At 42.2% G+C, this 27,194-nt stretch overlaps 1 protein-coding gene across 1 annotated transcript in view; it reads left to right on the plus strand.

Moving 5' to 3' along the window:
* ANO3 (anoctamin 3) overlaps positions 1–27,194 on the plus strand; it is a 2,087,603-nt gene that overhangs the window by 1,242,651 nt on the left and 817,758 nt on the right. The window lies entirely within an intron of this gene.

Consider the following 27,194-nt stretch of genomic DNA (forward strand, 5'->3'; position numbering starts at 1 on the left):
AAGATTCCAAATGGTTTGAATTAGCTCTCTACCTTATAGCAGAAAACAAATACGAAATAAATGACCCCTTAATACTGTGCAGTTACTGCACTACAAAACATGACAACAACCAAACTCCTTCACATGCTATCACAACTAATTTGGAATTATACCCACTACCAAAACCCCTACAACAACTTAATTTATATGAGAGAATCATAATTCAAACAGTGCACCCATTTCAAGCAATAATACGCCTTCAACCAAAAACAGCAAAATTACCTCCCTCTGAACTGGTAAAAGTCATTCGTGGAAAAGTAGTTTATTTACCATTAGATTTAAAAGAAAATGTGCATACTCTAGGAGTGCAACGTCCAAGGCAGCAATCTTTATTTATCTTAGTTAATGGAGTACCTACAAAAGACAAATATGGCAACAGCTGGTGGATTTACATAAAGTTAGACATGCCTTGCAATATCTTAAAGAGAATAATGAATATTACAAAGAAATTAATATTGAACAAAACATGAAGGATACAACTGAAATAGTTCAAGAAACACAAGAAGCTGGTCAATTTGAGCTCCTAAATCCTGCTACAATATCAAATACTTTAGACCATTATACAATTCATCCTTTGCACTCTAATGACACCATAGAAGATGCACTGGAAACGTACCAAATGCGTCAAACAAAAGGATCACCAATCAGCATATGGGAAAACAAGGATAGAAGCACGTGCTTTTCCTCTACTCTTTCCTACTGGCAAAGGAGTAAGGTAGGATGATAGACCTATTCAAATATCAGCTTCAGAATACTGCTCATTACGGATGTATTCTGAAGATCCCAGATTTAGACAAAATGTGGAATACATATTCCACCTACTCTTTGAAAGTGAACTAGCAACTTTATGTTACGGAGTTGCACACATTAAAATCAGGATCACACTTTCAAAATATGACAGCTACACAATTATTACAAAAAGTGCAACAAAAGGATGAACTGAAGACGTAACATACAAAATAGAAGACAATGAAGATTCCAAATGGTTTGAATTAGCTCTCTACCTTATAGCAGAAAACAAATACGAAATAACTGACCCCTTAATACTGTGCAGTTACTGCACTACAAAACTTGACAACAACCAAACTCCTTCACGTGCTATCACAAATAACTTGGAATTATTCCCACTACCAAAACCCATGCAACAATTTACATGAGCATCATAATTCAAACAGTGCACCCATTTCAAGCAATAATACGCCTTCAACCAAAAACAGCAAAATTACCTCCCTCTGAATTGGTGAAAGGCATTGTGGCAATGTTTATATACCATTAGATCTGAAAAAAAATGTGCACACTCTGGGAGTGCAACGTCCAATAGAGCAATCCTTAATTGTGTTAGTAAATGGTGTACCTACAAAAGACCAAAGAAATTGGCAACAACTGGTAGACTTGAAATATCCAAAAACAAAGTAACTCTACTTTGTTAGGAATGGCGCTTCTCAGTTTGCCCCATTCGGTTGCTGCCAATTCATAAAATGTGTATAACAATCTGAGTCAAAAATAGTAAATATATTCAAAAGTATATGTTTTGTAGCAGGAAATGTTTAATTCACATTCCTGTAATTTTCCTTAAAATGACATGATCAGTAAATGGGTTTACATCTTGAATTGCCCATAATACGCAAGTGCCAATGCATTACGGATTAAACCTTCTTCAGTGCGGTATTATGGCAAAATTAGTGTCACATAACTGATATTACATTCATATCTGGTAAATATTCAAACAACATAACATTCCCATTAAATCAATACAAAATCACATACCATATCATGTGTGGATAGCATCCGTGTGCATAGGTGAAAGAAAACAAAATAAATGCAATTCCACTGCAGTTGCACGATATGTTACAGCCTACTTAACAAAAGCAGAAAAAACAGAGCTTCAAGACCTCTGGAATGACCTATCAATGGACAAAACACTATCTCAGAAATTGTACAGCTTAGGCATAAAAATGCTCTCTCATAGAGAATGTGGCTCCTATGAAGCTGCAGATCGTTTAACTGGTACTGCTTTGTATGTAAAATCTGAAAATATAGTATGGCTAAGTCTTGGTACTGCTAAATCTAGAAAAAGAGTTCTCAAATCATACGACGACATAGAAACAATAAATGATCCCAAGAGCCAAGACATTTTGAAAAACAATTTACTAGACACATACTACCCAAACAGGAGTACCACTTTGGAAACTATGTGTCTATACCACATAGCCCAAAACTTCACATACAAAAATAATATAAAACCAGATGAAAAAAAAGGTAGATATAGAGTGACAGATTGTGAAGGCAGCTTAGTGAAACTTACCAAACAAAGCTAATTAATCATATAAAATTGTCATTAAAAACTCTTCAGCATAAAGAACTATATTACATGTCCCTGCTACAACTTTTTAAACCATGGAGAAAAGAAGAACAGATAGTAGAAAACTATGACTCCTATGATGACGCTTTCAAAGCAAATGAAAGCACTATCACCGATATAAACTTTACACAGTACAAAACAATGTTGCACAATGAACAGCAACATGAAGAAGAAGTCCAGGCCCAAGTTTATAAGGAAACTCCCGACAGTAGTCAACCTTCTGTAACAGGAAGCAAAGATCCACTGGGACAGCCACTAATTGCAAATGAGGCAGAATTAGCTATGACAGAAGTAGAGAACACCATGTGTCACTATGAAGAAGATACAGAAGACTTAACTATACTACAATCAAAACTGAACAAAGAGCAGCATACCATTTTTCAAGAAGTAACAAAAGAAATTGCACATGGTGTACAACATGAAAATAAATAATGTACCTGCCAAAATTACAAACCTATACTATTATACGTCAGTGGTGAAGCTGGTTCAGGCAAAACATTCTTAATCAAAATCATCAGCAAGTTCCTTCAACAATTGACAAATAACAAATTGTCAGCTGTTGTAACGGCTCCCACAGGTTTAGCTGCTTACAACATAGGCGGTGTCACTTTACACCAATTACTACTCCTTCCAGTAGAACACCAAAACAAATTAGAATATTACAAACGTTCTACAGAAGCTGCAATGGAACTACGCAGAGTGTTAAAACACATGAAAATGCTACTAATAGATGAAGTGAACATGGTCTCCAACCTAATGTTGGCTTTGATTCACCTCAGATTGCAAGAAGTACTTAAAACAAACTACGAAGAGCTGTTTGGAGGAAAACACATTATTGTTTTCAGAGATCTTCTTCAATTCACATCAGTGAAAGGTGAACCTACTTTTAAAACCTTAGGACACAAGCTCTGCCATAAAACTGTTGGCAGCATAGGGAATGTCAACCTTTGGCAACATTTCCAATACAGAGAATTAACAAAAAACATGTGCCAACCTGCAGACCTCACTTACGCAAACATTTTAAAAAGTATTAGAGTTGGTGTATTATCTCAAGAAGCAGAAGCAATGTTAAAAACCCGGCACATTCATGCACTTTATGGTGATAACACATGTGCTATTGATGTTATGGAACAATTAGCACACGAAAATGTCAATTGTATGTCCTTAATGACAACTCGTGCAAGCTGTTCCAAATTCAATGAAACAATGTTGAAAAAAGAAATGCAACCAATAATTGAAATTTGCTCCACAGACAAACTGGACGTACATGGTATGACACTACCCATGTGTCAACAAGCCACAACAAGACTAAATACCTTAGAAAATTCTATCTCCAACACAGCTGGTTTGGAGAAAATATGTAGCACTATCACGCTTACGTAGACTGGACGGTCTATTTCTAATCAACTTTGATGCAAGTAAAGTGAACTCTGACATTCCTTGCATTTTAGAATACAATAGACTACGCTCACTATACACCCCCATCTAAAAACATATCCTGTTCCGCAAAAAGGAAAACGTTGTAAAAGAAAACTAATTCAAACAGAAATGCAACAGGATCTCACTGCAAACCCTCCAAAAAGAGTAAAAGAAGCTAATACTTCATCAATTACCACAACCAAAGATGAACCTATTACTCAAAGTAACTCAGGTACTTCTTCAAAGAAGCAACACACACTCCGAAAAAATGACTTGGACAGAGAACTATCTGGTCCATTCAAATTTTCAAATATAACTGGTGTAAGTTGCTATGCAAATCTAGCAATGAATATTCGATTTCAATTGCCACCAATTGTTGACATTTACTTACACAGTACAGACCAATTGTGTTTGCAAATGTTAGTCCTTCATAGAAATGCAACAAACAATCCTGACAACATATAGGGGGTCATTACAGGTTTGGAGGCAGCCATGGTGCTATTAGCGCCATGGCTGCCTCCAAACCCGGGTCTGGGTCCGGTCTCACTGAATGGGGACTTAACTGGTCATTCCGACCTTGGAGGACCCGGTAAATCCCCCATTCACTAAACCATTCCCCATTCCCATTTGAGCCCCCATAGGGCTCAGTGGGAAAAGGGAAGGTGCTAATAACGGGCTTGCAAATTGTGTGCCCGTTATTAGCTCCAAGGTTCCTTAACGGGTCCCACGAAAAACGGCTGGTCCGACCAGCCGCTCCTGCTGGGACCCGCTAAGGGACCTCAGAATATGGCGGTAGGGGATTAACGGCACTGCCATCCTTAACGGTGCTGTTAAGCCCCTACCGCCATACTTGTAATGACCCCCATAGTGTTCATGAAATAAGACAAGAATTGAACAACTGTGCTAGAATGGTGAAATTCACTATAAACTCACAAGAAGATCCACAATAATTTCTAATGTACTTACTACAAGTACTGGAAAACAGAAACATACCTATAAATGAAATCTTCCAGATTTCATACATGTGGAAACATACATGCACTCTCTGCAACAATGTGGCATAGGAACAAATCCCCAATGAGCGCTTTGCATATGTATCCATACCTAATTGTGAATCCTTTCCATTTCAGCAACTTGTACAAAATGCAAACCATGGTAGATTATGTACTACCTGCAATTCAGATAATCGATCCATTTTACTAATACAAACACATAGTAAATACGTAATACTAATGCTTCTACGTTACAATGCAGATGATACCAAAAACAACTGCAAGCTGACTGGATTCACACATGGTCAAGTATCACTTGGTAAGAAAACCTTCACAACAATAGGTATAATCTACCACGCAGGAGGCACAACCAATGCAGGTCACTACACTGCATATCTAAAAAAGAAATGCGGATGGTTTGAATATAATCATAGTCCTATTACTCTAAAGCAGAGATTACCAGCAAATCTTACAAATGCTTATTTAATCTTTTTAAAGCCAAAATGTAATAACTAATCCTACGGCCTATGGCTGCGGCCATTCACACAAGACTCTAGGTCCTGGCCACAACCACCGCAGCATATCACACCCATAGATCACACCCATAGATCACACCCATTTTAACTGTCTATATGGGCCCACCCATATCACACTTTTTGCAAGGTTTGGTGAGGATTCATCCATGGAGAGCAAATTTATAAGCCACCCATGGTGTCTTATAACTTCGGTGCATTTAACTTCGGTCTTGGCATGCACCCAAGACTCTAGGCCTTGGCCACAACCACCGCAGCATATCACTCCCATGGTGGCTTATAACTTTGGTGCTTATAACTTCGGTCTTGGGTGCATGGCCTTCGGTCATGCACCCAAGACTCTATGCCCTGGCCACAACCACCGCAGCATATCACACCCATAGAATCAAACGTTTTAACTGTGCCATATGGGCAATTTTTATGTCCACGGACACTGCGTGTGTCCTTAGAACAGTTTTTACTTGCCTGCGGACAGCACGGACCTGAATACTGTCCCTAGGACACCCCTCATTTTGACTAATTGCAGACATCCCAGACAGTGCGGGCATGGCAAATACATCAGGGGCACTCTTGCACACCAAAACACTCCCCAAAACTGCATTTCGCCTCTGTTCGCCGCACTGCTGTCGGTGGATCCAAGATGGTGGGCGCATCGGAACAATCTGACGCACTTCACGCTCTTCACCATCCAATCAGCGAACACACCACATGTCTGCAGACATGTGACAAGCCGATTAGCCAATCGTCAATGATTGCGTACTACTACCTTTAGAGTAGTACATGAAAGTGCACCAAATTTTGCTACTAACCCACTAAATTGTTTCAATCTCTTGTACTTTATCCATGTAGACTGTCTGCCTCTTTTTTTTAAATTGTTTGTCTAGTCATACATTACATTTTGTTTTATGATACTTCTCGTGTAATCTTTTTTTTGGGCTAGCATTTGTTCCACCTAGCCTGGCTGTTTTGAAGTGCACCTACTGTGTATCATTGAAAAGGGGTAGCTTTTGACTCTATCTTCTGTCCTACTAACATTTTACAAGGTTACATATAAGCGAGGAACATAGATGAAAATCAGACAGATACAATCAATTATTTACATTACTTTGTTATGAAAGGTGAAAGACGCTCAATATTTACAGGAGTACATTACAGATATATACACGTATAGTATGGTAATGCAAATTAAGTATCATGAGTGAGGAGCCAGGTTTTCATTTTTTTTTTCTAAAACTATGGAAGGACGGTTCTGATCTTAAGGCTACGGGCAAGGAGTTCCAGAGTTTGGCTACCAGTACAGGAAAGCTACTGCCCCCTGCTTTCTTGAGCTTATATCTAGGAACCCTGAGGCCATGTGCATGTAAGGTTCAGGTAGGTCGTTCTGATAAGTACTTAGAGAATTTGTCATCTAAGTATTTAGGAGCTGAGTTGTCGAGGCATTTGTGGGTGAGAGTTAATGATTGAAGTTAATTATTTCCTTCACTGATAGCCATTTAGTATTACGTCTGTAATCTGAGATGTGCTGCATTCTGTGAATGTTTAACATGGTTCTTAATGCATTATTTTGCAAGCTTTGCAATTTGTTGACATTATGTTTACTCGACCCTAGGTACAAGGCGTTGCAGTAGTCTATTTTAGACAATATTAAAGCCCTGGCAAGGGTAGTACAGCTTGATGTCGAGAGGAATGGTTAGCACACATTGATTAGCTTACAAATGTAAGCGGTGGCAGAGGCTGTGACATTGACTTGTAGTTTCAGGTTTACGGCTGAGTCTTGATAGAAGCTCAAGGTTTTTACCTCCTTAGATATTTTAATGTTACAGTCAATATTGAATTATTGGAATTGGTTACTTAGTTTATTTAGTCTTGCAGTAGAACCAATGAGAAGGAGCGCTGTTTTTTCATTGTTAAAACATGCTTGGATAATGAGGTAGTTTTTGTTAAGCAGGGTTGAGTCGGTATCATGATCACCAGTAATAGGGATGAGAATCTGGGTGTCATCAGTATTATTGGTGTGACACCCAGATTTTCGAGGTTGTCAAAAAGAGGCTTGGTAAAAATATTATACATCATAGGAGAGACACACAACCCTTGCGGTACTCTGCAGGTGATGGGTGCATGCTCAGCTGATGCAGTTGTTGAGAAGACGATCATGGTTCGATTATCTAGGAAGGATTGTATCCAGGCAGTGGCTTCAACGGAAAAGTGGGCCGCTGATTTTAAGTGACTGCATAAGACTTTGTGATCAACTAAATCAAATGCATCTGTAAACATGCCACCCTGTCTAGAATTTTCAAAAGAAATGGAAAAGTTATTGGCCTGTAGTTGGTTGGGATGTAGGGTCAAAGTTTGACTTTTTAATAGTGGGAGGACCCATGCATCTTTTAAGTTGCTTGGGACAGTACATGTATCAAAGAAGGAGTTTATTAATGTTGTGATGAATGTCGGTAGATCCCTAGCTGCCTCTTTAATTATTCGTGCCAGGCAGGTGTCCCGCTGGCATCTGGATGGTTTGAGAGTGGCTATTATGGCCTTTACTTCATGAATAGAGACTGGGTTGAAGTTAAAGCGGTTACATGGTCTTGTCTGAGCCGTCTGCGACTTCTGCAGGGGATGTCCCCAGAGAGACTGAGTTTTTCAATTTCAATTTTATTTTGTAGAAGAACAATTTTATTGGAGAGCGCATCTTAAATATTTGTACACCAAGACTTGTCCTTAGTACAAGTCTTGGTGTGGTTGTAGCATTCTACTAGCACTGAGGGGTCTGAGCTGGTAGATTGAGATTCGTAATGGGTTGGCGTAACGCTAATACATTCTCAACCATTTTATATATATGTATATTCAGTTAAAAAACCATGTTAAAGGGACGTTATGATCAAGTTGTACTACTAAAAACCTATGAAATTCAGTAAAAAAACATTATGGTTCCAACTAAAACTGAAAAACCCCTAAAATTTGCCAGTTATTGTAAGCTAAGCAACCATTTCTCGCGCCACCACTGTGCACTGCTAAGACTAACACCCAGGACATCAAAGATGACATCACAAATGTCATTGATGACATCACTGATGACATCACATGTGCATTTATCTTTCATGAAAAGTCTGTACAAGGGATTCTTATTCTAATGTTAATAAAAAAGTGTCAAGGATCATTGGAATAAATATCATGAGGTACGGAGTGCATTAAGTAATACATTAATCCAAATAGCATTGTATTATGAAGTTTTTTCCAATATACTAAGGTACACATGTAGTAACATAGACATAGTGTGCAGCAGACATAATGAAGATGCAATATTAATAATCTTGGGATGTTAAATACTAAAATTATAAATGCTTTCTTATTAGAGTCTTGCATACTGTGAAACATTTAATAAGTACCTAATGAACCCCATTTACTACATTATTGCATTACTGCACACAAAACACCAACAGACAAAAACACATACAAATAGAGCATATACAGGGTCCGTGAAGTAAACAAAAAAACAGCAGTATTACCCGACAATCTTCATAACTTAACTGATTATCTTCATGCACATAAAGATTGTTCTGCTTCAAAGCTACTACTTCCCTATGTATAACTATCACATATTGTGACTAGACCCTAAGGAAAGTAGTGTAAGTGCAATGTGTACAATATGAGCATATCCAGAGAAAGTACAGTAATTAAAAAAAACAGAACTATAAAACAGTGTTGATAACCTTACTAATCATCTTCATACATAGAAAGTATTGCTGTCTTCCAAGTCTGTGTTTTCCCCTTTGTATATGTTTCATATGCTTCGAGTGGACCCTAAGTGAATTACTGTAAGAACATATTTGAAGTATATGTCTACAAATATAGTACTTTGTACTATAGTATTTTGAATTTTTAGTTCCTGACTGTTACTGGCCTAGATATATCAGTAAAGGAAAAAAGAGTGAACCAGGCATGTGATGTCATCAGTGATGTCATCAATGACATTTGTGATGTCATCTTTGATGTCCTGGGTGTTAGTCTTAGCAGCGCATGGTGGTGGGGCAAGTTATGGTTGTGCGGGTTATGGTTGCTTAGCTTACCATAACTGGCAAATTTCACAGGTTTTTCAGTTTTACTTGGAACCATAACGTCCCTTTAACAAAGTCTTTTTTACTGAATTTCATAGGTTTTTATCAGTGCAACTTAACCATAAAGTCTACAAACATCCGACTTCATTGCAGTCCTTCCGGACAGTGCCACATGACCATATGCTGGCGCATGGCATGATGACGTGTCCGAGAACCTGTACGCACTTCACGATAAGATCTTTGTTTTCAACTTCAAAATTTCCCTTGCACAGCTCCAACACCTATTCCTACTCATTCATTAACAATCTAGTACACAGTACATACTTTTAGCAAAACTGCTATTTATCTTAAAATGGCATCAGTTAAAGCCATCCCTCCTCCCCAAGAGACACCACCACTGCTGTAATCAAGGAGCATGAGAAATACTGCCCCCTACCTTAGAAATAAGACATGCGCAACATTTTCTCCTGTCCACATGCCCCTCCATATTAGTGTTTGGTGCCTCTTCCCTCATTTCCCTCACCACCTTTCATTTTTAGCTCTCCTGCCAAAAAAATAAAAAAATACAACAAAAGAAATGTTCCTTTAGGAACCACCTTTCACAGTTAAAAAAATAGAACTAAAAAATACTTATAGACTCCATCTACTTTATATTTCTCAGTAAAGTACATAGACTCAATAAGATCTTCCAACATTTCCATTCGCATTTTGTGTTATACTAATGGCAATATTGGGGCATTCATCCTCTGTTCCAGGGACTTGAATGGTGGATACCGGCCCAGCAGCCCAAGTTATCACCCCAAGTGAAGCGAGGGTGGATAACGAGGGCTCTGGACCATTATCCCCCCATTTCAGCCCCTGAAATGGGGGGATGAAGGCCATTAGCAGCCTAGGTTCCCAAAGTGGGAACCCGTGGTACTAAAAAAGAGGATTTTCCGTCCTACACGTCCCGGTTTAGGAAGGAAAATCCTTTTCCAAGATGTCCACCATGGAAAGGGAAGGTGGGGGTTCCATACAGGACCCCTCTTCGCTGTACATGGCAGCCTACAGAAGGCAAAAAGAACACCATATGACCATATTACCACAAGCACATTTTTCTTCCCTTTCAAATCTATCCTAATTTTCGAAAAACTTTACCACAAACCCAGTCACAGGTGGACATGGCCACTTTAATCCTATGTTTTGTCCCTTATGGTCATGGCCAGTAGACAGATTGTCTGAATCATGACCTTACTCCATGACCCAGACATTCTGGCCACTGCCCATGGCCACAGGCTACCCCTCAGTCACTAAAGCTATACCGCTATTTTTTCAACTACATTATGACACTTGTCAAATAAGAAAACATTGCCACATTTGCAAAACCATGCTTGTAGATCCTTGGCAATGCGCGTTACGCATGTTTGCTGGAAATCCACCCACATTTTATTTTTTCAAAACTGTCAAATTAATGCACATACAATCGTCATGTAAGCTCTGCACAAAATCCCACCAAACTTTGGAAACTCATTCGAAATCAGATCAGAAATAGCTCATCCCATCCTCATCACCCCTCACCTCCCCAGAGATTATTTCATAAGTTTGACAAGGGCAATGCTCGGAAAATATTATTGTCCCGAGGTTTCAGCCATGTATTTTTATACATACGTTGATATATCGCAAACATTTCCAATTCACCTTACCTCACTTTTCCTCTTTTACTAAAATACAAAATCTGGCAGGAGGGCGTGTCCATCTTGTGCTATTGTTATCCATTTCTGCATCGGCCTAAGGTAAACTGCCCTGACGTCACTAAATCATATGCGCCGCCCTGAGCCTCACATCACCAAACCTAGTGACATGCTCCACCTTTTTCAGTGACGTTCCTCGTCAGCGTAGCCAAACGCACCCATAATGAACTACATGACATGACGCAGACCCTGAAAATCAACACACATCGACTCACAACACAGCACTTCACAATTTGGAATATTAAACCATACTTTAAAAGAAAACAACAACACTGTACAATTTGTAAAGTACTTTTATTTCACAATAAACTCTCTGAGAACATCCGACTATTGCCATATTCAATCAAATTCCAAATTTGTTTCTTCGCTCACGATCCAAAATGTTTATCGTGAGGCATGCATTGTTTTTTTCATGTACAAAAGGTGTTCGTTTTCGGTAAAAGAAGCGCTTGGGTCGCACAGTGAATTCCAGGGATTCAGCATCAATTTAGGGCTAGACCACCATAAAGGATGTTATGTTACTCCTAATCGCTAGTACAGCATAAGGGCATATGGTCCCTGGGCGATCGTCCAAAAAAAGAGTCACTGTGATCCAGGTGTTCACAACTATGTTCAGCTTCCGATTGAAAAACCTGTCAGCTGGCATCTGGAATCTATGACAATCACAGAATGGCAGAATGTATCTGTTTCGAAAACATAACAGAAAATGTGTCTCACTACCCGAACTTTATTACAATTTATCTATCGACTTACTAATTCGGCATAGAGTTTAAACTAACGATTAACACAGACATCAAACAATCTCAACAGAGAGAAAACAGCGTGGAAAATGATACACAATTCGAGATGGTCATACATGACATTTTAATGAAATATTAGCGTTGAACCTGGGGGAACCGAGTGGTGGTCTACATGCACCTCAATGCTGGACTCCCCATAACCACATTAAAAAGACAACTACACCAAAAGAGTGTACTTGAGTTTCATTGCAAGAAGCCGCATAGAACAGACAAATAGAATGTAACCAAAAATAATCTTCAGATAATAATAAGTTAATGCTTGTACCGGTATACGATCGTCCAAAATCAAACTTGCATTATATTCACCATTTCCATTCTCTTGGCGTAACTCAGACCGTAAGGCTCAATGTGTTCGCACCAACGATTCTTCATAAACTGAATTTACGTGTTCCTTACCCATTTTTGGAATGCATAACCTTATCATATCTTCATTATTACAAACATCCTTTCATTGAATTCCTTTCAGAATTGTCCCTTTCTCTCAAGGTCAAAAAACAATTGAACCTTATACTTGCATCCGATGCGTGGGGTTCCTTAGCTCGCAACCAAAAATTCAAAGCTGGTGGCCTTCACTCAGAATCAAAATGCATTCTTACTTTGCAACAACTTGCTTCACCGCATGCGTGAGAACTGTTATTCTCATCCACGTCCATCAGGCACTGCAGGTGGCTGCCTGAGGGGCCAGGCTCTAGGGGGTGCCGGTCTGACTGCATTATCATTTTAATTACATTTTAACACAGACACATTAGCCCTTTATTTGCCGCGCTCTGGGTGTACCACCAGCACATCCATTTATAAACATCAAGCATTTTAATTAATGAATATAAAATAACCCAAAATTGCTTCTATTTAATATTAATAAATATTGGGCAACCAATATAAACAATATAGAGGAACGGGCATTCAGAATGTACTATTACTCTGTAATACCACAAGGTAAGGTTGGGGTTGCAGACTGCAGAAGCAACAATCTATATTTACAAGTCCACAATTCCATGAATATACATCTCCATCGCTTGAATGCCAAAATACAATCTCTTTCGCCTGTACTTTAGGCACATATTGTGGAACCCCTCCAAATGTACTGTATGACTTTCGCGACAAAAAAACACCTGTTTTTTGCTTCTTACAGCCATATCCAATCCCATCCTCATCACGCCTCACCTCCCCAGGGATTATTTGATAAATTAGACAAGTGCAATGTTGTCTTTTTTAATATGTTTTTACCGTAATGTCCGTTGACACCAAACACGGATCCAAGATGGCGGGCGCATCGGAACAATCTGACGCACTTGACGCTCTTCACCATCCAATCAGCGAACACGTCACATGTCCGTGGACATGACGCGAGCCGATTAGCCAATCAGTGTCCTTTACGCGGAGCGAACAGGGAAGTGTGTCCGCGGAGTGGACATAGATCTCAATAATTTTTTTAGACCTACTTTTTGATCGTTTTAAAAAAAATACTGGACGGATTTTCACCAAATTTACAAAAGCACGCTTTCGGGAACAAGCCGCTGCTCCTGCCATACATTTGGTGAAAATCCGTCCAGCGGTCTGGGCTCTAGGCATGAGTAAAGTTTTTTTCCCCATTCATTCTATGGGAAAAAAGACATTTTGGGACCCCCCTATAACTTTGCCCCCCCGGACCAAACCAGGATTAATCCCCAAATGGGATTAGCAACTTAACCATAACTACACAGCCACTAACGTGGCTGTGTAATTACACAGTCACTTTGGTGATGCTAAGTATCTCATGACTCCACCCTTAGTGACTTGCTTCTTGCTGCCCCAACTGTGCTCTGTCCCTTTCAGCCATTTAGAACACCACCCTCTGCCTGTATTCCTCCACTCTTATTCAGGGACAATCGCCACACTTTGTCCAATGCCAAAGATGCCAGCCCCCTCTAGAATAACTTAGCATACCTCCTAAGAACAACCTCAACCAAAAGGCATCACCACTGAGACTTTGTCCTTTGGCACCCTTAGTAAGACAGTCTGATGGTCACATTGGATAGGTGATCCAAAGCACCCATTGGCATCTCTACTGCTGCCACACTGACATGATCTAATAATATATTTAAACACACTACATGCAAACAGCTTTACCACTCATGTTTCGCAATGGAACGTTCACCTTAACAGACATCAAACATTGAAATGCCATACCACTCCAGCCAAATTGCATATCACAGTCCAGGCTATTCCATTCTAGCATGCCTGGTGCATGTGTCTCCCCTTTGGTCACAAAGTCACATTGCCCACAACACAGACTACACAGAAACAGATGCACACACATTAAGTTGGTACTTCTCAAGTGCACAGATCAAAACAACTGCAAATGTATCTGACATGTCCCTGACACCAACTAATCATCTCACACACAGCTCTTTTAGATTGTCATAACTTGTCCCCCAGTGCTTTCCAGAATAAACCAAAAAAGCAGCAATCTAATGATTATTTTCACAAAGCCCTGGAGCACTTTGTTAAATCATCACCTGAGACTGGAGGAGATGCGCTCTGAATAGAATTAATTGACTGGTGATGCACTCTGTTTCCCCCGTCACCAAATGGTGTGATTTTGAACTTCATTCCTATATCTGGGCACGTTGGAGGAACTTGAAAAGAGCCTGACATCGGCATCTAACACTGCGCCTAAATGTGTATACACTTCAATTCACCGCAAGCTGTAATACCTGTTTTTTACAACATACATAATTTAAGAGACCAATAGCAAAAACATGGACCCATCACAAGTTGGTGATATTAATACAAAAATAACTTTTAAAACTAATTCCATTTAAATCGGTTAGCACAACCTGTGAAACTGTGTTTAATAAACCTAGTACAGAGGCAAGGCCTACCTGCAACTGTGCAAAGATGTGAACATTTCAGCCTCTTCAAAAACATTTGTGGTAGAACATGTTCCCCATGCAGTAAAAAGTTTATTTATCAATAGCCATGTTCAAAATAAAAGGTTTCTCCTCCTTCATAATACAATGCATCAGTGACGTAACACAACATTTGGAGGCCCTCATGTGAGCTATAATGAGGGCTCTCCTAACTCGGCAACAAATCATGGGTCGCACTACACTCTGGGCAGGCCTAGATGACCACGGTTGTGCAATACATACAGATGTGCTGCTGAAGGGGTATGCCACACACTGCCCTAGGAGAAAGATACACATATATGTGCTGTAATGCAATATACAGCACACTTTCTGAGAAAAATTGGCCAAATAACCCAGAGTGTTTGTAATTTATATGTAGAGTAACACTAATCCAATACATGCAAGTCAACAACAGTGCACCAGAACATTAATGCTTTGCTATTAAAATGCCATGCCACAAGAACATGTCCAACTGACTGCACAATGTAGACCAGTGTAGACACATAATAACATTACAGTAAAGCATGCCAGCCCACATTTAGACATACCTAGACTGGGTGCATCAAAATGGCAGTCGAATCAATAACACTCATCAAGAAGAGAGCACACATTCAAGCCTGCGTCTCAGCGACCTCTAATAACACAGCCAAACTCTTTAAAATCTGCAAGAAACTGGCCAATCCTGTTGCGGTTTCTACCTCTCCTGTTCTCTCCCAGGCCCCCTGTACGGATCTGGCCTCTCACTTCTTTGCTAGAGCTCAGGACATCCTGTCCTCTATCTCCTCTTCCTCTCCCCCTCTCGACTCCCCTTTCGCCATCTCTCACTCTCCTCCTCTTTTCTCCTCTTTCTCTCTGACAATACCTGACAAGGTTTATAGACAAGTCCGATCTATGAAAGTGTTGTCCAAACAGGAGCTCCCCTGTTCCTCCAGAACCATCAAAGACCATATTGAAACCCTCGCTCCAGCCTTGGCCGATTTCTGTAATCACTCCTTTGCCACTGGAACTTTCCTCTCCCCCCTTAAGCACCTCCTTGTGCACCCACTCTTCAAGAAGCCATCTGCCGATCCTACCTGCCCGCAAACTATCGCCCAATCTCCATCACCCCTTTCCTGGGCAAACTCTTGAAAAAGCTAGCCATCTCGCAGCTTACTCTCCACACTGAATCTGTTGGTTGTCTCCATGGCCATCAGTCTGGCTTCAGAGCTGCCAGAGGCACAAATAAGGCTGCCCTGAAAACCTGTGAAAATCTGCTCTCTAACCTTGATTTGAGCATTCCTTCTGTCTCCTTGATCTTTCCTCTGCTTTTGAGATGGTCAACCACGCCAACCTGATCAATCGACTCTGTGAGAACCTGAACATCAAGGATCAGGCCCTGGAGTAGCTAACCTCCTTCCTCTTGGACTGCCCCTCCCAGTCCAACTTGATCCCTTTCTCTCCACCACCTCTCTCTCTACCTGTGGCATTCCCCAGGGCTCTATCCTCTCACCCTGGATTTTCAACCTCTACTTGGCCCCTTTGGCCCACCTGATCTCTATCTTTTCCTCTAATTTTCAGTGTTATGCAGATTACACTCAGCTTTCCTTCAGGCTCCTCTTAGTCTCCTCTCCTCTCTCGCTCATTACTGACAGTCTATCCATGATTCAGGATTAGTGCACCTCCAGCGATCTCTGCCTTAATGACAGTAAGATGGAGATCCTTCTCATTGGGACCCCTGCCCCTGCTTTTCCTCTCTCACTGCTTGCCTTGTGCCCTCTTCCTTTGCCTTCCAGCGAGGCAAAAAACCTTGGTGTCATCTTTGACTCCATACTCTTTTTCTCTCCTCATATCTCAGACATCGCCAAGAAGTCCCACTACCAGCTGCACCTCCTCAAAGGGACTCATCCCTTTCTCACTTTACCCGAGAAGATCACTGTCTCCAAAGCCCTAGTTCTCTCGAGGCTGGACTATTGCAACAGCCTCTTTCTCAATGTTCCTTCCTCTACTCTCTGCCCTCTGCAACCAATTCAGAACAGGACTGCAAGATTTATCCTTGGCCTCAAGCGAAAGGACCGTATCTCTCCAGCCCAGAAATTTCTCCACTGGCTCCCAGTGGCTGCAAGGATCAAGTTCAAGACTCTTTTCATTGTCCACAAGGCTGTCTGGGATCAGGGACTGCACCGCATCTAACACTCTCTTCCAAAATACCTTCCTTCTCTAGCCCTTTGCTCAGCGACCTCCAACTGTCTAAGGGTTAGATGCTTCTCCAGGCAGAGAGTGGGGGTTGATCCCTCTCCTCTGCAGATGTCTCCCTCTGGAATGACCTCCCTGCCCCTCTCAAACTTGAGCCGGGCGACTTGCAGTGCTGGAAGCAGCTCACAACTTTCCTCTTCTCTGCTTTCTCTCTTTCCCTCCCCTGCTGACCTGCCTGACCTACCTGTCTGCTGTGCCGACTGGTTGCTTGGCTACCCTCAGAGACTCACAGAGTCCAGGCTCTTTCTTAATCAGTCACCCTTGCACTGCCTCTGGGCCTACCACACACTTAGGGGCTATAACTGTAACCCAGTCCATTGTTCCCCTTGCACTATCCAGAGCCGTGCTGCCCAGGTTGCACTTACTCAGAGCATTGCTGCCCTGTTTTCCCCTCCCCTCTCTCTTGCACTTCCTCCCTTCCTTTCCTCTTCATTCTTGTACTTGCACGATCTGTATGACACAAGGCTTAGTAAAATCATGTGTCCCTCCGTCTTCCCTCCATTGTCCTGTCGCGCCTAGAAACACTTGTGTACAGGCGCGTTATAAATGACTTATCATATAAAATATATCATTTTTATCACAGATGCCCAGAGAAATATATAATGCCGCAGTAAGGAATGGCTAGACTGGCAGAACCCAAATGTCAGTCTAGCCAGGTAATTATACTTAGCAGGACAGCTATATCAGAAAGACCCAGTTAAAAGAAAAGTTATACCAAACTGACAAATGACTAGACTGGCTGCACCATAATGCCGCTCTAGCCACTAATACCACATATCATGCCTGCTTAGCCTGGACATGGACAACCATTATGATTTATCACACAATCCTGCCCTGTCACAGTGCTTACGTATGAGGCTCCTTACCTCACTTATATAAACTGTTTATAATTGCTCACTGAATTGGAATTGAGACATTTCATCAACAATGTCAACAGTTTTGCTTTGGTATAGGTTGAGTAAATGTGTCAAATCACCAGAGCCAGAGAACTGTCTATATTTTCTTTTTAGATAACATGCAATGGAGAGATTTAAAACGCAGTGCTTTATTGAAAAATTGTATAAAGTTGTTTTCCTGTAGTCAATATGTAACTAAATATGTTGCATGTATCATATATGAATACTGTATAAACACAATGAGTCACGATACAGAACTGGTGGTACAAATAATGTCATTAGTGACTGCCAATTACCCCTTGATTTAATGAAGTTCCAACTACAGATCTGGAAAACAGTATCCGCTATCAAAACCCATTGTATCAGTTTACACCATGGTAAATATTTATTGTGTAATTACCAGAGGGAGAACAATACAGCTGCTAGAATTGTACTACTCCTGGCGAACTCCATTGAGCAACAAAATACAGGTAGTCCATGGTTGTATTTTCTGCCAAATATAAAACCACTGTTTAGCTGGTCTAAACAATGGTAAGATCCACACATAGCCTCTGCCATGTAAAGAATGTATCATGAGAGAACCGTGCACAACCATGCGATGATGGGAGGAGTGATATTTGTTTTTGGAGTCAAATGTTAATTCCTTGCTCAACACTTTCAGAAGCCTCTTCACTCTAAACCTCTAAACTCCATCATGCTCAGCACACTCAAATGCTGATTGTGCAGACTCATTCGCCTTTCTCTCTAGTTTTTCCTCCCTCTAAACAAAGATGTCAACTTCGCTACCTGCACTGTGTACAACATACCCAGTTCCCCCAAGTTCTACATCATGACATCATAAGACATGCCACTCCTTTCACAACTGCTCACTTATCTGAGTCTTCAAAGCAATCAAAGGTCTTGCTCCTCATTACCAGGCTGACTGTATCTCTGTCTACTTACCATCTAATTTCTGATGCTTCTGTCTGCACTCACTCAACCTCACTGACCCATGTTCCCTATGCTGCCTCTCGCTTCTGCTCTTTCTCCCGGCTCGTCCCACTCCATTGGAACTCACTGCTCATCATAATCAAAGCCAGCCTGGCTGTTGATCTCTTAAAAGCTTTGCTCAAATTTCATGTACTTGCCAACGAGGGAGCTCGCCCACAGCTCCCTCATCCTGCCTACCTGGCTCCACTGTGCTTTCGAGGATCCTTTAAAAATGTAATGTTGTATAATGTTACAGTACTCTAGTTAGAAGCACTTGCCCTGTTAGGTTTATTTTACGTTTTGTATGTCCATTGTTAGTTGTGTCTTATTGTATTGTTTTGTTCTCTTTCTGATCCATGACACACTTTGTTCATATTCTCATAAACTGTCACAGCAATTGTTCTCATCTTTGTGCTATTCTCAGGCACCCTTCCTGGCAAGGCTTCCACTATCTGTAAATAGATTATTGTAAGTAAATATCTGATTAATATTGACAATCCTGTTCTTCAAATAAATATAAACAAATACACATAAGTCCCTTAGAAACATTCAGTGTGGATTTTCACATTTGGCATGTGTTGAGATCTTGTGCCGCTTCTAAGGACTGTAGTAAAGGTGCTTGTATTGCCTAATGTAATGGAATCCCATGATTTGGCATTAGGAGGATACTCAACTGTGTTGTCCAGAATAGAATCAAAATCGCTGACATGCAGGATACAAACTCATTCGTGCAGCAGGAACAAAAACATTGTTGCTCTGCTGCCAATGCTCTATAATTTTACTGTAAGATCTAAAGTCGTTCTGCACTGTGGTGTTAACTGAAGACCAGCCTAAGGAATTCTACATCAGCTGTCAATCAGTTGTCAATAATGTCATATTTCACAATCTCTAAGATACGTGACTCCAACGTACTCACTTTTTCGTGCATGGCCCCTTACTAATGGTCTGGCAAAATGAACCAAAACATGTGCTCTAGTGCATAATTAATAAATGAAGTAGCATTCTCACATAACAGCAGTTGCACTGATAAAGCACATTTAAAACAGGAAGCCAAGTAGCGTCTATGGTAGGCGGAGGAATTTATTGGTCTCTCAGTTGAAAAGGGACATTGGGCCTTATTATGAGTTTGGAGACAGCCATGCTGTTTTTAGCGGCATGGCTACCGCCAAACTCCGGTCTGGGTCCTGAAAAATGGGAATTACCAGGCCATTCTGACCTTTGCGGGCACGGTCATTCCTAATCGCGGGACCCGGACCCAGTATATCCCCATTCCCATTTGAGCCCCATAGGGCTCAATGGGAATGGGGAGGATGCTAACAATGGTCCCATTAATGACGGGACCATTGTTAGCATCCTGTTCTGCTAGCGGGTGCCGCCCTGCACATCTGGTCTGACCAGGCATACAGGGCGGCCCGCGAGCAGAACTCGTAATGTGGTGGTAGAGTGACAACGGCACCAGCAGCACTACCAGTGCCGTTATCACTCTAACGCTAGGGTTGTAATAAGGCCCTTTGAGTTTTCTATGAACTCCCAGGTATAAGGGGTTAAACGTTACCCCTTTTCTATCTGAGTACTTGGTTTAAAAAGTATTATCATAAAGAAGGGCATGCACATGCTACAACAAATGTTCCACCGTAGAGTTATTCACAATCTTAAAACAAACAGATGCAAAGTCACAATCTACCCTTAAAAACTACTGCAGGAGACTAATCCCCAATGCTCAAATTGTCAGTGCTTTTCTACTAAAGACAAAATTGTTTATATTGATTTTTTAACAGAATGAAACCACAAACTAAATTAATCAATGCATTACAAAAAGTACTTCTAAACATGCACAATGTCAATATAGAGACCTTTTCAAACTTCTGTTATGGTGAATGGATTCACACAAGCAGCACGTAACCATATTTCAATGAAGAAGCTTATAAACCAAAACAGCAAAAAACTATTGCCATAGACAATAATGGTTCAGACTATGAAATTGTAGAAGACACCATTAAGGCAAAAGAAACCCTTAGAGAAAAAACATCCCCAAAAAACGTTCAACCAAATGCTCCTTTCACCCAAACAAACCGTCCAGTCTACAAATGGACATGCAGCTCAATGTATTACATATGCCAACAATCTTTTACATCTTTACGACAATTCCCCAAATACTATGTGAAACTAAAAGACAAAAGTAGAATGAAAACCTGTACAGTGCGCAGCCACACTGGTCTGTGAGGACATTAATTAGCCTGCATTTTGGAAACTGCTTGCAAAAGCACTTTCCACCACATCAAAATCTTAGCAACACACCATTCTGTTATACAGAACCTTTTACATAGACTATATTATGCAAAAAGACCTGCTCTAGAACTGCAAAAGTTAAATAACATTCTCAAACATGGAACAGCCGAAGAACTGCTTCAAGAAATAGAGCGCATCCATAGTAAATACTTTGGAATTGAAGTTGACTTAGAAAATTCTGTAACTTCAGAAAACATTACCGAAAACATCATACACACCAAAAGTCCTAACAAAGACTTACAAAAAAGAAATAGCTAAGTTTCAAAATACATCTGCTGAAATATCAGATCAACTATGTATCTGTCGCAGAACTTTTTATAAAAAGAGCACAACAATAGTAGATATAGCCTACGAAATAGAGGACAATGAGGAATCCTAATGGTTCCATTTAGCTATATATCTAACAGAAGAAACTAAATACAAAATAACTGACACCTCAATAGTTTGCATGTACTAAAACACAAAGCTTGACAATAATCAAATGCCATCATGTGCCATTACTAATAACTTAGAAATATTCCCACTTCCAAAATCTCTCCACAACTTACCTTGTACGCAAGCATTATAATCCAAACAGTACCCCTTTTTCAAGCTATAATACGCCTTCACCTGAAATCAGCCAAATTACCTCCATCTGAGTTACTAAAGGGCATTTTTAGCAAAGTACTATATTTGACATTAGATCTCAAAGAAAATGTAGGACTACAGAGACCAATAGATGAATCTTTGATTGCACTAGTTAATGGTGTACCAAAAAAAAGACAAAATAATTTGGGAAAAAAACAGTCAACTTAAACAAAGTTAGACAAGCCCTACAATATCTAAAAGAAAACAATGAATACTACAAAGAAATACACATAGATGAAAATTTAAGAGAAACCACTCAAATAATTCAAGACTCACCAGCAACTGGCCAATTTTAACATACATATCCTGTTACTGCAGCCAACATTTTAGGCCAGTACACAATTCACACACTACAGTCTAAAGACACCATTGATGATGCATTACAAACATATAAAATACATCAATCCAAAGGATCCCCAATGACCGTATGGGAAAAAGTGAAGCAACATGTTACTTTCCTCCACCGTTTCCTCTTCAGGAAAGGGAGGAAGATATGATGAAAGGTCCACACAAATTAAGGTATCAGAATATTGCTCTTTAAGGTTGAATTCTGAAGACCCCAGATTCCGACAAAATCATAAATACATTTTCAACCTCCTCTTCGAAAGTAAAGTAGCAACTCCATGTTATGGAGTTGCCTACACATTAAAAACAGGCTCTAACTTTTTAAACATATCTGCTACCCAACTACTACAAACACCAAAAGACAAAGATGAAGTTTTGCAGTCAGGTATCACAAATCCCTTGGCAAACATGCATGGTACAAAAGAATACTGGTTCTCACATCACGCTGATCTTGGTTATATGCTAAGGTACCTAGGTCTACTCACATGGTTTATTACTTTAAGTTGTGCAGAGTACGCATGGAATGACTTGCGCAACTTCTTAAGCACTGCAAACCAAAATAAAGACAGGATAGATAATAAAAAACACCAGGGTACTCTGTTCTCTTGATCATATAAATGTATCAAGGTATTTCCACCATCGCTTCATTGCCATGCTGCACTTTATCTGCAATAAAACTACCTCTATTCTCTGAGAAGTGCAACACTTCCTTTAGAGAGACAAATATCAATCCAGAGGAGCACCACACACCCACATGCTTTTCTGGATAAAAGATGCTCCCAAATTTGGCCATGACAGTAATGCCACTGATTTACAATGTATTCAAAAATACATAACACACATAGGCTTCATGTACAAACCTTACGCTTCCAAAAATATAAGTGTGGCAAATACTGCCGACATTGGTATAAAAACAAAGGGTATACTATACCAAATGTCGCTTTGGCTTCACTAGACCAGTTTGCAAAAAAAGGACAAGTAAATAGCTTAATGTCTTCTGTTAGACACAGCGTAAAAGGCAAATCCCCTAATAATGCATAAAACATTAAATGAACCAAGCATCCAAATACATCAATGATTACAATGCAATCATTGCACTCTTATGGAATGCAAACATAGGCATACAATACATTACAGACAGTGCCAGTGCAGTCCAGTCCCCCCCCACTCCCTCCTACTCCATGGTGCTCTCTAGCTCACCTATCTTCTCTAACTGCTTCTCTATTGACTATCCTGCTCTCCTCACTAAATCTGGTAGGAAAAAGTTTAAAAAGGACATCCTGGTCTCCAACCCAGGCCTCCCTATCACTGACACCTACACTAGTGCCTGCTCCAAGGAAACTCTCACTGACATCCTCTTTTTCGTACCTTCGCCTGTCCTATGGACCCTTCATATGGTCTCTGTGCTCTCTCCTTTCTCCTCTTCTCCCATTAATGGTGGCACCCGCTGGGATGTCCTCTTGGCCTCCTTCCACTCCTCTAAGGCCATCATTAATGTCTACACTAATGGGACCGTCTTGGTCCAAAGCCCTCAGGCCAACCTTCATCTCTTTGATAGACGCTTCCCATGCCTCATCAACTTCCTTTCCTCTCCTGCTGTCCCCCTCCTCTGTCCTCGGCTACCTTGCCTCTACCCTCCCTCCCTGCCCCCTCACGTGCTACTTCTTCACCTTCCTCTTCTACACCTCTGCAGGGTGTACCTCTGATCTGTACCCCTCCCCGGAAGTCCTTCAAGGATGGCAACCTTCTCCACATTGCCACTCTTAACTCTCGCTCTGCAATCAAGCATTCTTCTGATATCTGTCACCTTCTTGAGGAACTGGACCTTGACGTCCTCGGTCTCACTGATACATGGTTCATGGCCAGCTCTGTCACCAGCCTTAACACACTCCTACCTGACGGTTACAAGATCCTCTCCGTGCCCAGACCCAACCATGCAGGTGGGGGTGTGGCCATTATCTTCCCTGAGTGGATTCCTGCCTCTGTCACTCCTACGCAGACCTACTCCTCTTTTGAATGCCTTGTCTGCCGTCTCTCTCTCTCTCCTAGCCATTCCCTTACCATGGCTACTGTCTATCGGCCACCTGGTCAAATCTCCTCCTTCCTCTCTGAGTGGGCTGTCCTCTCCTCCTCACTCCTGTCCTCAACCACTCAACTCCTCTTTCTTGGTGACTTCAACATCCACTTGGATGCCTCCTGTCCCCCCACGGGACTTTTTCGTGACCTCTGCGACTCTCTCTCACTCTCTATTCTCCCGTCTGGGCCTACTCATTCTGCAGGGCACACTCTTGATGCTCTGATCTCTTCTGACCTTCCCCTCTCTGTCCCTCTCTCCACTCCTCTCTCCTGGAGTGATCACTTTCTCCTATCCTCCCACCTCACCCTCCCTACCCCACAGGCAAAGCCACGCTCACCACTGCCACCCACCTTCTCGGTCATCCGACCCATGAAGCACGTGTCAGTTGAGGCTTTCGCAGCCACCGTCAAACCCCCCGCCCCCTTCGGCGGACTCCCACCCTGACACAGCCCTCTCCATGCTCCACTCTGCTATATCTGATACTCTTGATATCCTTGCCCCTTTCATGAGAATCCGCCTGAAGCCCAAAGCCAAATGTAACTCCTGGTATGACTCGGATCTCGTCACCCTAAAACGCAAGTGCAGGGTGGCAGAGAGGAAATGGCGTGTTTCATGTTCATCCTCTGACAAACTGGCCTGCCGCCTGCTCCAAAGGCAATACCGTCTCTCCGTTCTCACCAAAAAGAGAGCCCTTATCCAAGCCCGCATCTCTGCAGCATCTAACAACTCGGCCGAACTCTTTAAAATCTGCAAGGAGCTTGCCAACCCTGCTTCAGTCTCTACCTCTCCTGTCCCCTCCCAGGCCCTCTGCACTGCACTGGCCTCTCACTTCATCTCTAAAACTCAAGACAGCCTATCCTCACTCTCCTCCTACCACCTCCCTCCCTCTCTGCCCGGCTCTTCCTCTGGCCCTTCTGCAGCCACCTCCCCCTTCTTCTCTGCCTTTCCCCTTTTTTCTGCTGACGAGGTTTCCAGACAAGTCTGATCTATGAAAGTCTTGTCTAAACAGGTTCACCCCTGTTCCTCCAAAACTATCAAGGACCACATTGACTCCCTGGCTCCTGCGCTGGCTGACTTTTGAAACCACTCCTTCGCCTCTGGAGTCTTCCCATCCCCCCTTAAGCACTCCCTTGTGCACCCTCTTCTTAAGAAACCCTCTTCTGACCCCTCCTGCCCGGCTAACTATTGCCCAATCTCCATCACTCCCTTCCTGGGCAAGCTCCTGGAGAAACTGGCCATCTCCGAGCTTAACCTCCATGCTGAATCTGTTGGCAGTCTTCATGACCATCAATCTGGCTTCAGAGATGCCAGAAGCATGGAAACTGCTCTCCTGAACATCCATGAGGACCTGCTCTTAAACCTCGACTACAACACTCCTTGTGTTCTCATTCTGCTTGATCTCTCTTCTGCCTTTGACACTGTCAACCATGCCATCCTGCTCAACCGTCTCCGTGATAACCTGGGTATCACTGGTCAGGCTCTGGCGTGGCTGACCTCTTTCCTCTCCAATCGACCCTCCCAGGTCCAACTCGGGTCCTTCCTCTCTGACATCTTTTTCTCCACCTGTGGTGTCCCCCAGGGATCTAATCTCTCCCCCTGGCTGTTCAACCAGTATCTGGCACTCCTTGCCCACCGCATCGCCGCTCTCTGCCCCAACTTTCAGTGCTATGCGGACGATACCCAGCTCATTTTTTCAGGCTACCCTCGGCCTCCTCCTCTCCCTCCCTCATCTCTGACTGTCTGTCTGCTATCCAGGAATGGTGTGCCGCCAATGACCTCTGCCTTAATGCCAGTAAGACTGAGATTCTGTTCATCGGCACAGCCACTCCCCCCTTCCCTGCAGCTCTCTGGCCGGCCTCTCTTGGCCCTCTTCCTGCTCCTGCCTACAAGGCAAAAAACCTCGGGGTTATCTTCGACTCCACACTCTCCTTCTCTCCTCATATTTCTGACGTCTCTAAGAAGTCACACTACCAGCTGCACCTCCTCAGAGGTATTTTCCCTTCCTCTCCTTCCCCCAGAAGCTCGCTGTCTCCTGAGCCCTGGTTCTCTCAAAGCTGGACTACTGTAACTGCCTCTATCTTAATCTGCCTGCCTCCACACTCCGCCCTCTGCAACTCATCCAGAACAGAACTGCGAGACTTGTCCTTGGCTTCAAGCCCAGGAACCGTATCTCTCCAGGACTGAAATCTCTACACTGGCTCCCAGTGGCTGCGAGGATAAAGTTCAAAACCCTCTGCATTGTCCACAAGGCCTTCTGGGGCTTGGGGCCTAAATACCTTCAACTCTCTCTTTCTAAATATCTTCCTTCCCGTGCCCTTCGCTCAACCGTCTCCAACTCCCTCAGGGTCAGCCGCTTCTCGAAGCAACGAGCTGGGGGTAGATCTCTCTCCGCGGCAGGGGCCTCCCTCTGGAACAGCCTTCCTGCCCCCTGAAACTTGAGGAGAACCATCTCCTGTTCCGGAAGCACCTCAAACCTTCCTCTTTGCTTCTGCTTTCTCTCTCCCTCTCCACTGCTAATTCTTCGCTGAAACTGCACTGAATCTGTAACTGAACCACTCTCACCGACCTCGGTCCTGGGCCCAGCCACTCTCCACTTGCACTGCCTCCCTGGCAACCCGTGCACTGCGGGACTGTCTCTGTATCCCTACAGCCCCCCTTCCCAGCACTTGTTCTGCACTTACCTTGCACTTGCCACCAGGTGGCCCTTTTATTTATTTATTCTACTTACCTTGTACTGCACTTCCCCCCTCCCCTTCCCCATGCACCTCTCCCTTCCCCCTACCCCTGCACTTGCGCGATCTGAATGACACCTGGCCTAGTAGGATCGTTGTCTGTCTTCCCCTTGTTCCCCCCTCCCTGCCTCATCGCGCCTTGAAACAGTTGTGTATAGGCGCGTTACAAATGCCATATCATATCATATCAGTTGCAAGATATGTCAAAG

Source organism: Ambystoma mexicanum, chromosome 11 (genome assembly GCF_040938575.1).
Source record: "Ambystoma mexicanum isolate Mex_15411 chromosome 11, UKY_AmexF1_1, whole genome shotgun sequence".
Lineage (NCBI taxonomy): Eukaryota > Metazoa > Chordata > Amphibia > Caudata > Ambystomatidae > Ambystoma > Ambystoma mexicanum.